Here is a 14,361-nt window from a genome sequence, read left to right on the forward strand (position 1 = left end):
TGATCTCCCAGTAAAGTGTGAACTACTCTCATAGCTGTCAACAGAACCACTGGGTAACCAGTGGCTTCATTATTTGAGGCGGTTTTAAGGTCAAAGGGATAATTATGAATGAACACTTTTGTTGGCTAGAGGAAAAATACATTAGGAAAAAGAAGGCAGCAGCTCAAATGTCTATGGACAGTTTCAGGAGCGCTGAAAAGTGTATATAGTCCTTCCAAATTATCCTAAATTCTAAGCCAAAGAAACGTCAGTAAAATTTTAGCCAAAGCATGTTTCAGCTAGTATACTACTTTAGGTAACCACACAGTAGAGTAGCACTGTTAGAAATTATGTGTACAGGGAGTGGGATTTTTGACTCCTGAGGAGCAAGTAATAAGTAAATCTGTGCTGTTTTATATGATTGGCAGCATAATTTTGCCATTTTATCTCATGGAAGAAGTTTATATTTGTTGTATCTTTGCTACTGTGATATAATATTGATTACGTTTTTTATTTATTTATTTGATCGGGAAATGTAACCACAATAACATTTTCTGCCTGTGGAGAAATGCTGTTATCATCTTAGAAAAAATTTTCAAGAATTAAATTTGGCAAAAAGTGGGGACTTCTTATTCTTGTGGTCACTATTGAGTAGCTTTTCCTTAGGATGTGTGCTATAAATTTGCTATAATAACTAACTGATCAAATTTATAAACAGCTATTTTCTATGTCAATAAATGTTTCTATATAGCTCTGTACACATCTCCTGCCCTAACCGGACATAACTCATGTTATACAATGATTAAATAGAGCATTTTGAGGTAATATTATTTTTGTCTCACAGAACTACCTTAGTGAGATCAAATTAACATTGCATATGATACAAGTTTATGAAATAGATTGCACACATGTTCTTTTACAAATGGATTTGACTCCTTGTGGCATTAGTGAAATTTACATTGATTAACCAGTAAGCTGTAATGTTGTTTTCGATTCGGGCTCAACAAATCAATTTTACTTAATGCTCTAAATTTTCTTTACTTTGGGGTATTTAGGGTAAGTAGATATTATATTGCCTGTGGGAAAACACTACACTTGTAATTAAGCTAAGGAGGTAATTTCGTGAAAAGAAGAAGATAATAGGGCAAAGTTTTCAAGATAATGAGATTCCCAGAAATGCAGGAACTATCCCTACTTGAATGAAATAAATTACATTATCATCCATCATATGACTAATCTAAGAGTAGCCATTTCTCTGTTAAAATAGACCTATCAAATAAAATGATAAAATACTGTCACTTAGGAAATGGATAACAAATTAAGAAATACTATTAACAAAAGAATGCTGTGTAGAGTTGGCATTCCATAAATGTTCCTTGATTTGAATTGAACAAAAAGACCTCCAAAAAAGAAATTCTCCCTTTCCCACTTACAATATATTCTATTTGTACTTTTCTGTAAATAACAGTACAGAGTAAAAACTACATATAATGGGCACATATCCATACTTTAAAAAATACATCTATAACAACTTCTTTTATGCATTACATGAAAATAAGGTATTGATTTGTGGCAGCTCTAGTAAAATGACTGTCTAGAAGTTGGGAGAATATTTAACATGAAGTTGAAACTTTTCTTTTGAAAAAACTTCCTTCCTGGTTTAGAACTGAAGTTTATACCATTACTGAAATCACTTAGTCAAGGTAATTATGAAGTGCAAGGTACAATGTATAAAAGTTGAAAATCAAGACAAGGTTCTGAGAACATATACAATTATCTACTCCTAGAAAATAATAAGGAAAAACTACTTGCATATTAGTTCTGTTGGAGAAAAGTTACCAGGTAAGATTGTTATGTATCTTTTATCACATCTCAGACTTTGTTACTGATGCTAAAATTAGAAGACCAACAAATAGTATATTAAAAAAATTTCATTAAGCCCATCTCAGAAACTGAACAAAGAGACTTGGGTTGGAAATGATACTGAGAAGTAATGGGAAGCAAACACAGATTCTGTTCTTCCCCAAAGCTCAAATTACTTACTAAAATTGAGTAAGAGGTTGAGAAGTCATCAGCATATTTTCCTCACTGTTTTTTTCCCTTCCCAAAAGTTTTATATTCTGCCTTTTTGAGAAGAAAAATAGAAAAACATTTAAAAAATAATTCGTCATGAACAAGTGGAGTTTATCCCAAAGATGGTTTCACATTTGAAAATCAAATAATGTAACTTATCAGAGTAATAACTAAAATAGAAAACCCATATGATCACCTTAGAAGATGCTAAAAAAGCATCTGAGAAAATCCAACATCCATTTCTGATGAAAACTCTCAGCAAATGAGAAATTGAAGGGAATTTCCTTGATCTGATAGAGATCATCACAAAAAAAAACCTGCAGCTAACATCAGAATTAATAAGATTTAATGCTTTCCTCCTAAAATCAGGAAGAAGACAACGTCTGTTCTTACCACTTCTACTCAACATTGTTTTGAAGGTTCTAGCCAGTGCCATGGGAAAGAAAAAGAAAAGACAGATTGGATAGGGAGTGGTAAAACTGTTTGTTTGCAGATGACATGATTACATAGAAAGACAGATGGAATTTATAAAAATGCTACTAGAATAAGTTAATTTAGTGAGGTTGCAGAATACAAGTTCAGCATATAAGCTCAGCTGTATTTCTATATCCTAGCAGTGATCAATATGAATTTCAATGTCATTACAATAACATAAATGTGTGAAATATTTAGGAAATAAATTTGACAAAGAATATGCAAAACCAGTACACTGATAATTACAAAACATTACCGAGATAAATTAAAGATGCATGTATAAATGGAGCAGTATAACTCGTTTATGGGTTAGAAAACAAAATATTGCCAATCTGTCAACTCTCCTTATATTAATTTTTAGATTCAATGTAATTCTAATCAATATTCCAGTAGGCTTTTTTTGGTAGAAATTGATAGGAGTTCTAAAATTCATATGGAAATTCACATGGGAAGGCAGATATAGGTATACAGATACAAACAGATGTGTGTGTGTGTGTGTGTGTGTGCATGTAGATATAGATATATGAGAAGGTAGATATGGTCTGGGTCCAATCAAGAGAGGAAATCTGTACAGTAATTCAAACAGAGAAAATATAAAGAATTACTAACTATAACAGGGAATTGGAGCAACCAGGAGTAAAGAGAACTCTACAGGAATAGCAGCTATAAGGAGCAGCTATGCTTTTGAATGCTGAGGCAGAGCACCCGAGAAAAAGCCCCATTCCTTGCCGTGCTGCCACCGCCTCAATAAGGTTGAGATACAGAACTGGACGGCAAACGAAGTGACTGTGGTGCAGCACTGGTGTAAGTTGCTTGAAATCCACTTTCTAGGCTGCCAAAGGAGCTGTTCATAGAACGTGTCTCACCAGAGGCACTCACTTATGAAAATGCCCGAGGAACATGGTGGCTCACGCCTGTAATCCCAGCACTTTGGGAGGCCGAGGCGGATGGATCACAAGGTCAGGAGATCGAGACCATCCTGGCTAACACGGTGAAACCCCGTCTCTACTGAAAATACAAAAAATTAGCTGGGCGTGGTGGTGCACGCCTGTAGCCCCAGCTACTCGGGAGGCTAAGGCAGGAGAATCGCTTGAACCCGGGAGGCAGAGGTTGCAGTGAGCTGAGATCGTGCCACTGCGCTCCAGCCTGGGTGACACAGTGAGACTCCTTCTCAAAAAAAAAAAAAAAAGATAATGCCCGAGGAAGTATTTGAGGGAGCTTCTGGACACCTGGTAATGCCGGCCCCTAGAAGAGCCTGTCTAGTGCACACACTGGAACCCAGAAGGGAAACCCTTTCCTCTGGTAATATCTCTCCGGTGCCCTCTACCGACAAAGCTCAACATGCTGCCAGCTCCAAAGGGAAAATATTTAAAGGGCCTAGGTCCATTTTCATGGAGCAGGCAAAAAATGCATTTGGAGCTGAGAGGTAATAAATCATTAACTAGCACAAATAGATAACAAAGAGGCATAAGGACATTTTAGGGGGAAGGGGTGATGGATATGTTCATTATCTTGACTTAGTGACAGGTATGTACATATGTCAAAACTTATCAAATTGTACAATTAAAAATATGCCATTTATTATATGTCAAGTCTACCTTAATAAAGCTGTTAAACATGTAACTGGTCGAGCACAGTGGTTCACTCCTGTAATCTCAGCACTTTGGGAGACTGAGGCTGGTGGATGGCTTGAGCTCACGAGTTGGAGACCAGCCTGGGCAACATGGCAAAACCCCATGAAAAAATACAAAAGTTAGCCAGATGTGGTGGCAGGCACTTGTAGTCCAAGCTATTCAGGAGGCTGAGGCAGGAGGACTGCTTAAGCCTGGGAGGTCAAGGCTGCAGTGACCTGTGTTTGTGCCACTGCACTCCAGCCTGGCTGACAAAGTGAGACCCTGTCTCAAGAAAAAAAAATGTATCTGAAAGTCTTCCACTACTCTCCTAACAGAAGCAATCCTTGAACTGATTAAAGGCTTAAGCGAAAGGCGTTTGTATCTATATGTGTGTGTGTGTGTATATATATATATGCATTTATGTATTATTTTTCATACCAAGAGCAAAATTACTGACCATTGAGGACTCTTCCTCAGGGTGAAATCCCCTAGGGGCTCAACCTTCAGATCCACAGCTCGGGAGCCCCGTTTGGCCGGGGAAGCTCACCTCCATCTGCCTTTTCAGTGGGACCAAGAATTTAAAAACCTCCCTTACCAAAATCCAGCGGCTCTGGGCCGGAGGCTGGACTTCCCCGGGGCCAGTCTTAACAGATACTTGGTGTTCATGAGCTCCGGCTGTCTGGCTGCAGCACAGCACTCCTTCCCTTCCTCTCTGGCCATTTCTTGCTTCCTGGCTAATGGAGATCACTGGACCCTCATTGCTCTCCTTTCTGGGAGGACCTGGTCGATGGCTGCTGTTCATGAGAAGTTTAGTATAATACACCATGTTACCACAGTGTTTGCTGCCTTTGCAGTCTTAGAATGTGCTGCCTGCCCTCCCTTTCTCACTCCTCAGTCTTCTTTATGTTAAATAGAAATTCTGCATTAATTTAATATTTATTGCCTACTGTATGCAAGCATTGTGTTAGCTATGAAGGCTACAACAATGAACAATGCAGACATCGTCTTTGCCTTGATGATGCTTACCTTTTAGGAGAAACTGCAGAAAACATAAACAAAAATCCCAACTTAGCTGGACTTGTATGATGGTCAAATGGACATAATATGATGATTTTTCTCTCAACATGCCATGCCATTCTTCAAACCAGAATTACTGTAAGCTCCTCAAGGGCAGGGACTCAGAAACGATGGACTACAGTGATGCCATTTACATATGCACACATGTGCATACAAAATATTCACCTCTTGGGATGACTTTTTGATAGATGAGGGCTTATTAGAGAATTGGTTTGATTTTCCCTTAGCCTACTTTAAATTAATCTGTCAAAAGGTAATTAAAATTGTTGTTGTTGATGAAATTTGTAACGGTGGCCTTGAGTCTATACATTATTTTATTTCCCTGCCACTGTCACCACTGCCACAACAAAATGAATTTCAAACTAGATGTTTATTGAAAGGTAGCTAGGGTGTGCTGGAGGTTGGATGGTGAGTTGTCTAGACATGCATTAATTATCCATTAAATCAATCAATAAAACATGCTTTTGAGCATGACTCTGTGCCCAGGACCAGGCTGGTTCTGTAGGGGGGTGGGAAAGCCATGTAAAAATTCAGTTTGTCCTTACAAACCTCAAATTTTTCAATGTGAAATCTAGCCAGCAGAGAGCATTTGCTTTGGAATGGTGGTACTAAACCCAAGGCCAAAAGAAAGTCGGAAATGAATCGTGTTTGGGCCTTACAGTCAAAGGACTTTCTGTGGAAGAGCTAAGCTTCATAGGATATTTAGAAAATTGAAAAGTTGAAAGAAGGGTTTGGGGAGAGTGTATATAAGAGAGCAAATGAAGGGTATGATGTGGGATGAGACAGGTGAGGCTATTAACAGTGTCATGGAATTAATCACATGAATTTTTAAAAACTGCAACTTGTATTTTGCATATTCTATAATGTAGTGGCTTCTATTAGTTTGATAAAATATTTAAAATATGTATAGTGTACTATTTTCCAACTATTAAACCATCAAATTTCATTCTCTTCAAAAAGCATAGGGCAAATTCTTATTTTCTAAGAATATCATTGTGATAATTACATTGAATTAATTCTTGGCCTTGGAATACATCATGCATCATTTCATCTACTCTCTAGTTTTATTTGGATTCCCTATCCAACTCATATTCAGTACCCAAAGTACAGAGAACATGCAAACCTGATCTCTTATTTTTAGTAAACTGTCATTTTTTACTACTTCGGAAAAAAGTATATGCATGGGCCTGGAAGAAAATGTTATTTTTATAATCTGACATGGAAACTACAAACTTCTGAGTCCATTTTGTACTGGTTTCAATGGAGCGTAACTAATTCAATGCTTTCTGGGCATAGTACACTAGAGAGAAATCTTTCAATGAATAGTGCAATGAGATGGCCCATATTTGTATTGCAAAATATATCTTGAAACAGTTTTAACTTCAAAATAGGAACATCCTTAGCAAATTAGATGCTAAATGTTCCCTAGGTACCATAAAGACATCCCAGATAACTCTACCACACTTTGGTGGAAGTATTTGCACATCATTTTCTGAGTCATTTACTCGTCCCCAAACAAAATGTCCTATCTTCCTCACACAAAGCATGGGTCTCCTGCCTAGGTCTTTTGGCCTCTGCTTCCCTGGGTGACAGAACTCCCTCTCTATGCACTGCACTCCCTACTTCTCACACAGCTCGTGCTGGGGAATAACTTCCTCTCGATAGAGGTCTAGGGGCCAGGAACAGAATGTGAATCTGGGTTTACTTTTCGGGAATCAATAAACTGTTCATATTCTATTAAAAAATAAGCATCTTAGAACCTTACCATAACGTTGGGGCCAGTGCTAGGTATTTGACTTATTTTAGAGGAAAATGACTTGTTACTCATTTTCTTGGGTTTTCCAGTTTCAAAACTCAAAAATGTTGCCATGTCCAACAACTTCACATTTCTGAAATCCGATTTTGAAATCTTCTGTCTCAACCATCACGTCCTATTTATCCAGTTTACTGATTCCAGTACTCCACTTCAGAAATTTTCTGACCTCTTTGAGACCCATCACTCCCTGACATGACGAGCCTGTTCCCTCCTTGCCATCCTTCTCATAACCGCACTTTCTCCTTGGCTTGGAGTTTTGCTGTATAATTATCCCTTATAAACACCGTCACTCTTTTCCATCCTCTTCATTTGCCAAAACCTCAACCATGGTGAGCTGGGCAGAATAATGGCTACCTAAAGATGCCATGTGCTAATCCCTGAATGTGTGAATATGTCAGATTATATGGCGAAGGGGAGTTAAAGTTGCAGATGGGATGAAGATTGCTAATAGCTAGCCTTGAGATGGAGAGGTTGTCCTGCATTATCCAGGTGGACCCAGTGTAATCTCATGGGAGGCAGAGGAGGGAGAAGCAGAGGTGTGGCAGCCATTGCTGGCATTAAAGATGGAAGGGATCAACAAAGCCAAGAGATGAGCTCTAGAAGCTGGAAAAGGCAAATAAATGGATTCTTCCTTAGTGCCTCCAGAAGGAATGCAGCCCTGCTGACTTCTTGAATTTAGCCCAGTAATATCCAGTTTGGATTTCTGACCTGTAGCAAGGTAATCAATTCGTGTTCCCTAAGCCACTAAGTCTGAGCAATAGAAGAGCAGTAGAAAACTAATGCCCATGGTTAAATTCAACTATCTACTTACTCTCTGCCAGCATCTACAGAGTTGATTATTGCAAAAAGCATACCACCATGCTAGTTGGCCTCACTTCAAATATGGCTACACGTCACAATTGGCCTCTTGACTTTTCCAGACTATCTTATCACACTTCTCCTTCTCCTCCAAGATAATTATTTTACAACTTCTCTTTCCTCAAATCTCCATCACTGCCTCTCCTCAATTAATTCTTAGCTAATGCTTCTTACTTTACCGAAAAAACAATAATAAATAATTGGAAAATACCACATGTTCCTGCCATTTTCCTCATCTGTTTCCATTGCTGCACAGATTCTCTGTCTTCTACATGTTATAGTAGTAGATGAACTGTCCATGAGCCAATTGAAAGCCAATCTCTTCCATTGAGTCCTGGATCCCATCCCTCTTGACTTCTCAGGGGCCTCCCTAATGGCAGTAACACTTAGCAGCTCAGGCAAAATATGCTGAAGTCTTAATTTGACCTTCCCCCAAAATGCCATATCCAAATGCACTGGTAATTCCTGTTGTCTCTACACCATAAATGCCCTGAGTCCAATACTTCTGTCATCTAGAGATGAGACTGCTACAGCTTGGTCCAGTTCTTCTTCATCTCTCACCTGATTGGATGCAATGACCTTTCTATCTTCACTCTCCACTGTTCTATGGCCTTAGTAATTTTTTTCTAAAGTGTAGATTAAACTATTTCTTCACCCACAATCTTCAAAATTCTCTCCACTGCAACCAGTAAAAAATCCAGATTCTAGCATGCGCTATGAAAATATATGTAACTGGACACCTGTTTACTCCAGCCTCATTACAACTTTTCCCTTCATTTACTCCAGTCATGCTGGCCCCCTTTCTCTCCCTCACATTAAACAGGCTTGTTTCTACCCGGGACAGTTGTATTTGCTATTCCTTCTCTTGGAATGATCTTCTTCTCCTTCAATGGATGGCTGCCTTCTTTTCATTGATGTCTCAATTCAAGAGTCACCTCTTTTAAGAAGACTTCATTAATGCTAGCCAAGTAAGCCTAAAGTTGTTCTATTAAATTACTCATAGCATATATTAGTATCCAAACTCTCATGGATCCATTAACTAAAACATCATCAATTTATTGTCGGCCTGTGCCCACGAGAATGCCTGGCATATAGTCTTTCAATAATTTTTTTAATGACTGACTCTTATGCTAGTCTATAAGTTAACACTCCAGAGTTAACTTGGTTGAAGAAAGATTTGGGCAAGATAACTGTCAAAGTCTTTTTTTATGTGATCATTTACTTGTCCTTGGAAGTACTATGAAAGTATGAAAGTAGGATGCCTGTGTATCATTTCATTGTTATTGTTAGAAATAAGGCTGGCCAGCTGTAGTACCTACCCATCTTTCTGTGTTTCTACTTTGATTCTATGACAGGACTAGTGACAGCAATGATTACCTCAAATGAATAGTTTATACTTAACTGAGCATGCTTATATTTTAATTTTTCTTCTGCCATTACAATGACAAGCTGTGGGCTTTCTCTGCATTTGTTACATGTGCATTGCTTTGGTTTCTGAGACTAAAATGGAATAACCTGGGTGGTGGAAACAATGTATAGTTCTTTACATTACTATAGTGCCAAACATGCAGCAGGTTCTCTATGACTAGTTTGATTCACTGATGGATTTTCTATGGAGTCACAAATACTTCTTGCCTCATTGAGGCCTTCCTTTCCTTCATGGCTACAATGCACTCACCTTCTACTTTATCCGTTGTGCTGTTACTTTTAAGTGTTAGCAGAAGTGGGGGAATAATCCCTCCCATTTCTGATTTACAAAATAGGATGTTACTAAAGTTTTCTTGATGGTAATGACATAAGAACTCTCAGAACTTTTCAACAGAGTCTTAGCTACTGAAGATCCAATAGGATCATATAATTATGTGATCTCTTACAGCATGATTTGCAAAAATAGGACTGCTGGGAAGCCTCAGTCATTGGCAATATAAAGTCACACATTTTTCCTATGTACAAAACTGCTCTTTAAAATCTGATTATGTGCAGATATTAGGTCTATTTTGTTATTATTATACATATGTTTTTATGATTGGCACAATATTCATGTTTTGAGTTTTCCTTTCTTGACTAAATTAATCATAGTACAATTTATAAATGAAGCAATTGATATTACTGAGAGGACAAAAATGCTTAAAGAAAATGCTGCAGTTGAAACTGCAAGTTACTTTTTTTAAAGATCTTATTGATCAGTTGCTTTATTTTAATTTAGACTCAGCCATAGGAAAATATACTCTTTTTGTGTTAAAAGGTTATGTGAACACAAATGTTATTTGAATTCATTAATTCAGCCAGCAAATCACCTTTGATATTATCCTCACAAGCTTTATAAATGCAAAGACAGTGTTCATATGGTTCAGTATTTTTTCTGCAGTGAGCCAGAGTCCTGGTCCCAAAATCAAGTGCATTAATGCTATATACAATGTGGAATCTCAGTAATTACCAGTTGGCAAATTATGAGGACAATAAAACTTATATGAGGATATATTTTATTTTTTATGCCATCCCAAGTATTTCTCTCTCACATGAAAAAGGCATGAAGGTAACACGTGAATTTTAGAGTGGTTACTGGTAGTTGAAGGATATGTTCATTTTCCTGAAGATAATTTTTTAAAAATTCTGACTTTCTAAGAAAACTGTAAAAGTCTCTCATAGACACATTAACAAACAAGAAACAATGACATTTATTTGAAGTTGGGGAATAAGTCTTTGCAATAAGTATGTATAGCATGAAGTTAGCAGTCTCAGAACCTTTTGGCTAAATTACATGAGTCTCTGTCTCTTAGAAAGCTAACCAAGTCTCTATTAGCTTGGTCTAGTCCTGCTATAAAGAAAAGAGTAATGTCATATATCTGTCCTATCATTATAACAATGATATAGTGTTAACCTCTTATGGAAGGGGAAAGAAGTGTAGATGCTAGATTGAATCCCACTGGCCCTAAAATCTTGCTCTTTCTCTCATACACAATCCCTCCGCAAATGCAAAAAGCATGGGCTGTGATCTTTCCCCACATTATTTCAAATGTCCAGAAAGACACCAAATAAAATTAGAAGTTGAACTATTTGAAGGAAGTTCTCTTTCCTTTTATTTTTTGTTTGAAATCCTGTTTAGCATTGAAGCAGGCTTCTGTGATTGATGGTGGTAAATGACACATAGGGTTCAATAGAGTTCTGCGGTGAAGGGTAAGTATTTTAGTGTCTCTGTGACCTGATCCAAAGGCTATTCCTAGCAGTTTGTCATTTAGTACAGAGAAGGTTAGTGAGGTCATGTTGATATATGATCTTTTATGCCCTGAACTTATCACTGCAGTCAAACTGGCCCTATAATTCTCATTAACAATGAGCAGTTATTTTTTGACACTAAAGAATAAAATAAAACAATTTTTTTTGCCCTATTCTCCAAACTACAATATAAAGAAAAGGCACTGCTTGAAGTTTAAAGTATTCCACTAAAGAAATTTAGGGTATCTTTATTTTTACTCATAGGAGTAAAAAGGCTTTAGTGTTCTCAGAAGAAAACCAAATGAGATCACACTAATGAGATTGCTGGTAAGAACTGTCCAAATGTGAACATCACCATGATAAATATCTGTTTTTAGTGGAGAATGAGATTACCTTTAAAGATATTCTAGCATCTCAGCATATATTCCAAAAGGAATAAAATTCTCTAAAGGAAGAAAATGCCAAAGAGATGGGAAGGCAATGTGGGATGGGGGAAAGAAATACCAGCCTAAGAATTAGGAGACCCCGGTTCTAGTTTGCCTACGTTATGGGCTAAATGATGTGCAGCAAAGATCATAACCTCTCCTTACCTGGTCTTTTCTTGCTTGGATTTTACTAACAACCTGGAGTGTTTTTGAGTCAGCTGACACATTTACTAGGTCTCCAAATCCATTTACCCCACAGACCTTTCTATTTTTATAAGTTTCAACAGCATCTCCAAGAGCATTAAGAATAAAGTTAAATTTCTTAGCAGGCCATAGAGGTCTTTCAAGGTTTAACCCTTGCTTACTTCTTACATTGCCCATCACCTTCCACTTCCCACCTCCTTCCCCATCCTCTTGCTGTCCAGAACTAATGGAGCTTCTGCCCTAACAGCTGGATCTCCATTTTCCCCCACCACTGACCCAAATCTTACTTAATGAGTTTAAGTAATGACTTACTTCACCTTAATTGCTGCCCTTCCTTTTGGGTTTGGTGCCATCCTTTGTTACATTTTAGCACTTACTGTATTATAATAATCTGTTTATGTATTGTTCTCCCCCTCCCTTCATCCATTAGACTTAATGCTTTTTGGCAAAGGGTAGTAAATGAATAATGAATGCATGAAAATCAACTCTTCTTATTCCTATTATTATAGGGGAAGGGGAGATGGAGTTGAGTCATTGGCTAATACCATTATCAAGAAATCAAATCATCATTTTTACCAGGAATTCAAAATACTTCCCCCTCCCCATTCCAGCTGAATGCTCTGGTGGAAAATAACTAATTAATTAACTGAATTAATTTTAATTCATTAGAATACTAAAATTAATCTTGAAGAAATAGTTCATTTCTTTTACTTTCTAGGCAAAAGGTCTTGAATTTGACTTCAAATAATAAGTTCCTTTGGGCTAATTTTTCATTCAACCCTGTCTTGGTTCCAACCGATCATGGTTTATAGCTGGACGTCACTTATCTCTACTAGAAAACACAGATGTAGCCTGGAATAATGGAACAAATATTACTCCACGCAAAATCAGAAAATATGGGTTTGAATTTGTCATTTCTTAGTGTGGTGACATTGGACAACATACTGAATCTTTTGAACCTCGGTCTTCTATTCTGTAAATTAGAGTAATATCCAGCTTACAAAGTTATGGCAAGTCTCAGGTAAGATGATACATGATGTGAAAGCACTTCAGAACAGTTAAATGCTAAACAAGTATGCTATTACTCTAACCCTAAACCCAAAGTGTCAGTATTGTTTATAAATTGGCTATCCTAACTTCTTCCTAGTGATACTATACTAGGCAAAAAAGACCAATTTGAATTTTATCTCCTCTGCCAAGTAAAAAGAAACCAGAAAAATGCCTAAAGAAAGGAGGAAGATCAGTGCATCAAGCAGGCCAGATGTAATCCACAACGTAGATAACTGACTTAGGCTAATTGGGAATTCAGAAATAGACATCTCTGCCCTGTATAACTACCCCTTCCCTCAAATATTTCACTCCCTACCCAGACATCTACCTCTAGGAGTGGCACTGTGGGCAACATAGGGAATTCAGAGTTCATCAAATGTCTCTATAGTGTCTCATATTCTGAAAATGCTTTTGCAATCAATTCTATATATTATGCTTCACAAGGACCTAGAGAAGTATGTTAATATTATCCTTGGATCAGAAAAAGAAGACAGCTAGCAATTAAGTGATTTGCCTCAGGTCATAAAGGGAATTGATGCTGATACTAACATTCAAAGAGGCCTTCTTTGCATGGCAAGGAGAACTTCTTTATTTCTCCAGTTGTAAATTATCCATATTATGACCAGATTTACCAGTCCTCAAGGCAGATGACCTTGAGGTACCATTGAGACTCTGAGGGAGCATGTATGGACACCTATACTATTATTGCCAGCTTAGCCATTTCCACGTAAGTCATAGCTAGGTGTAATTTTCAGCGGAAAAAAAATGGCATATAGAAAGGAGCCATTGATCTATAGTCAGGCAGGTAATACAAAGAAGAGACACAAGGGCAAATCTGTGTTTTGTCTTTAAGAGTTTGATGTTCTTTCCTGGAGACCAGTGATTCTCAAACACTTTATGTATTTCTTAAGGATGGGAGTTAACTGCATAATAAACAATCTATATATAAGAAAGCAATCATATGGTGTTATTACTATTATTTACCATTATCTTGGCTACTGGTTCTCATTTCTCTACTCAAGAATATATAGTGAACAAATTAAATAAATTTGAAAGTTTAAAACATGGAAGTAAATATGAGCTCCCACAGGTTAGACAGGCCTCATGACCAAAAATGAATTGATAGAAAAGTATATGTCTCAGTCATTAATCTCTTCACAAGATGTTTACAGTTCTTCTTTCCGACAGGTGGTAGGAGAGTATCTCTCCATCCCCTTTAGAAGACAGGAGTAGAATAGGACTATTCTGACCAATAAAACATGAGCAGAAATGGCACATGTTACCTCTAGGTGAGAGTTTTAACAGTTAGTGTGAAATGTGGGTCTCTTTCTCTCTGCCACCATGTCTAGTGTCTGGGAAGGCTCCAGATAGTGGCTGTTCTGTTTGTCTGGTCCTGGACGAAGGCCAAGGGGAACACAGGCGTACCCAAGCCATGATGGATACATAGCTTGAGAAAGAGAAAACATATATTTAAAATCACTTAGATTGGAGGGTTGTTTGTCATCAAAGCATAACATGTACTGTTCCTATGAGAAAATTCACCTGATTCAAAAACAGCAAAGGCACTAAAGAAGTA

The 14,361-nt window shown here is 37.5% G+C and overlaps 1 protein-coding gene across 1 annotated transcript in view; it reads right to left on the minus strand.

Moving 5' to 3' along the window:
• The window catches only part of HS3ST5 (heparan sulfate-glucosamine 3-sulfotransferase 5), a 294,541-nt gene that overhangs the window by 51,189 nt on the left and 228,991 nt on the right, over positions 1-14,361 (minus strand). The window lies entirely within an intron of this gene.

The sequence above is a fragment of the Theropithecus gelada genome, chromosome 4, assembly GCF_003255815.1.
Source record: "Theropithecus gelada isolate Dixy chromosome 4, Tgel_1.0, whole genome shotgun sequence".
NCBI lineage: Eukaryota > Metazoa > Chordata > Mammalia > Primates > Cercopithecidae > Theropithecus > Theropithecus gelada.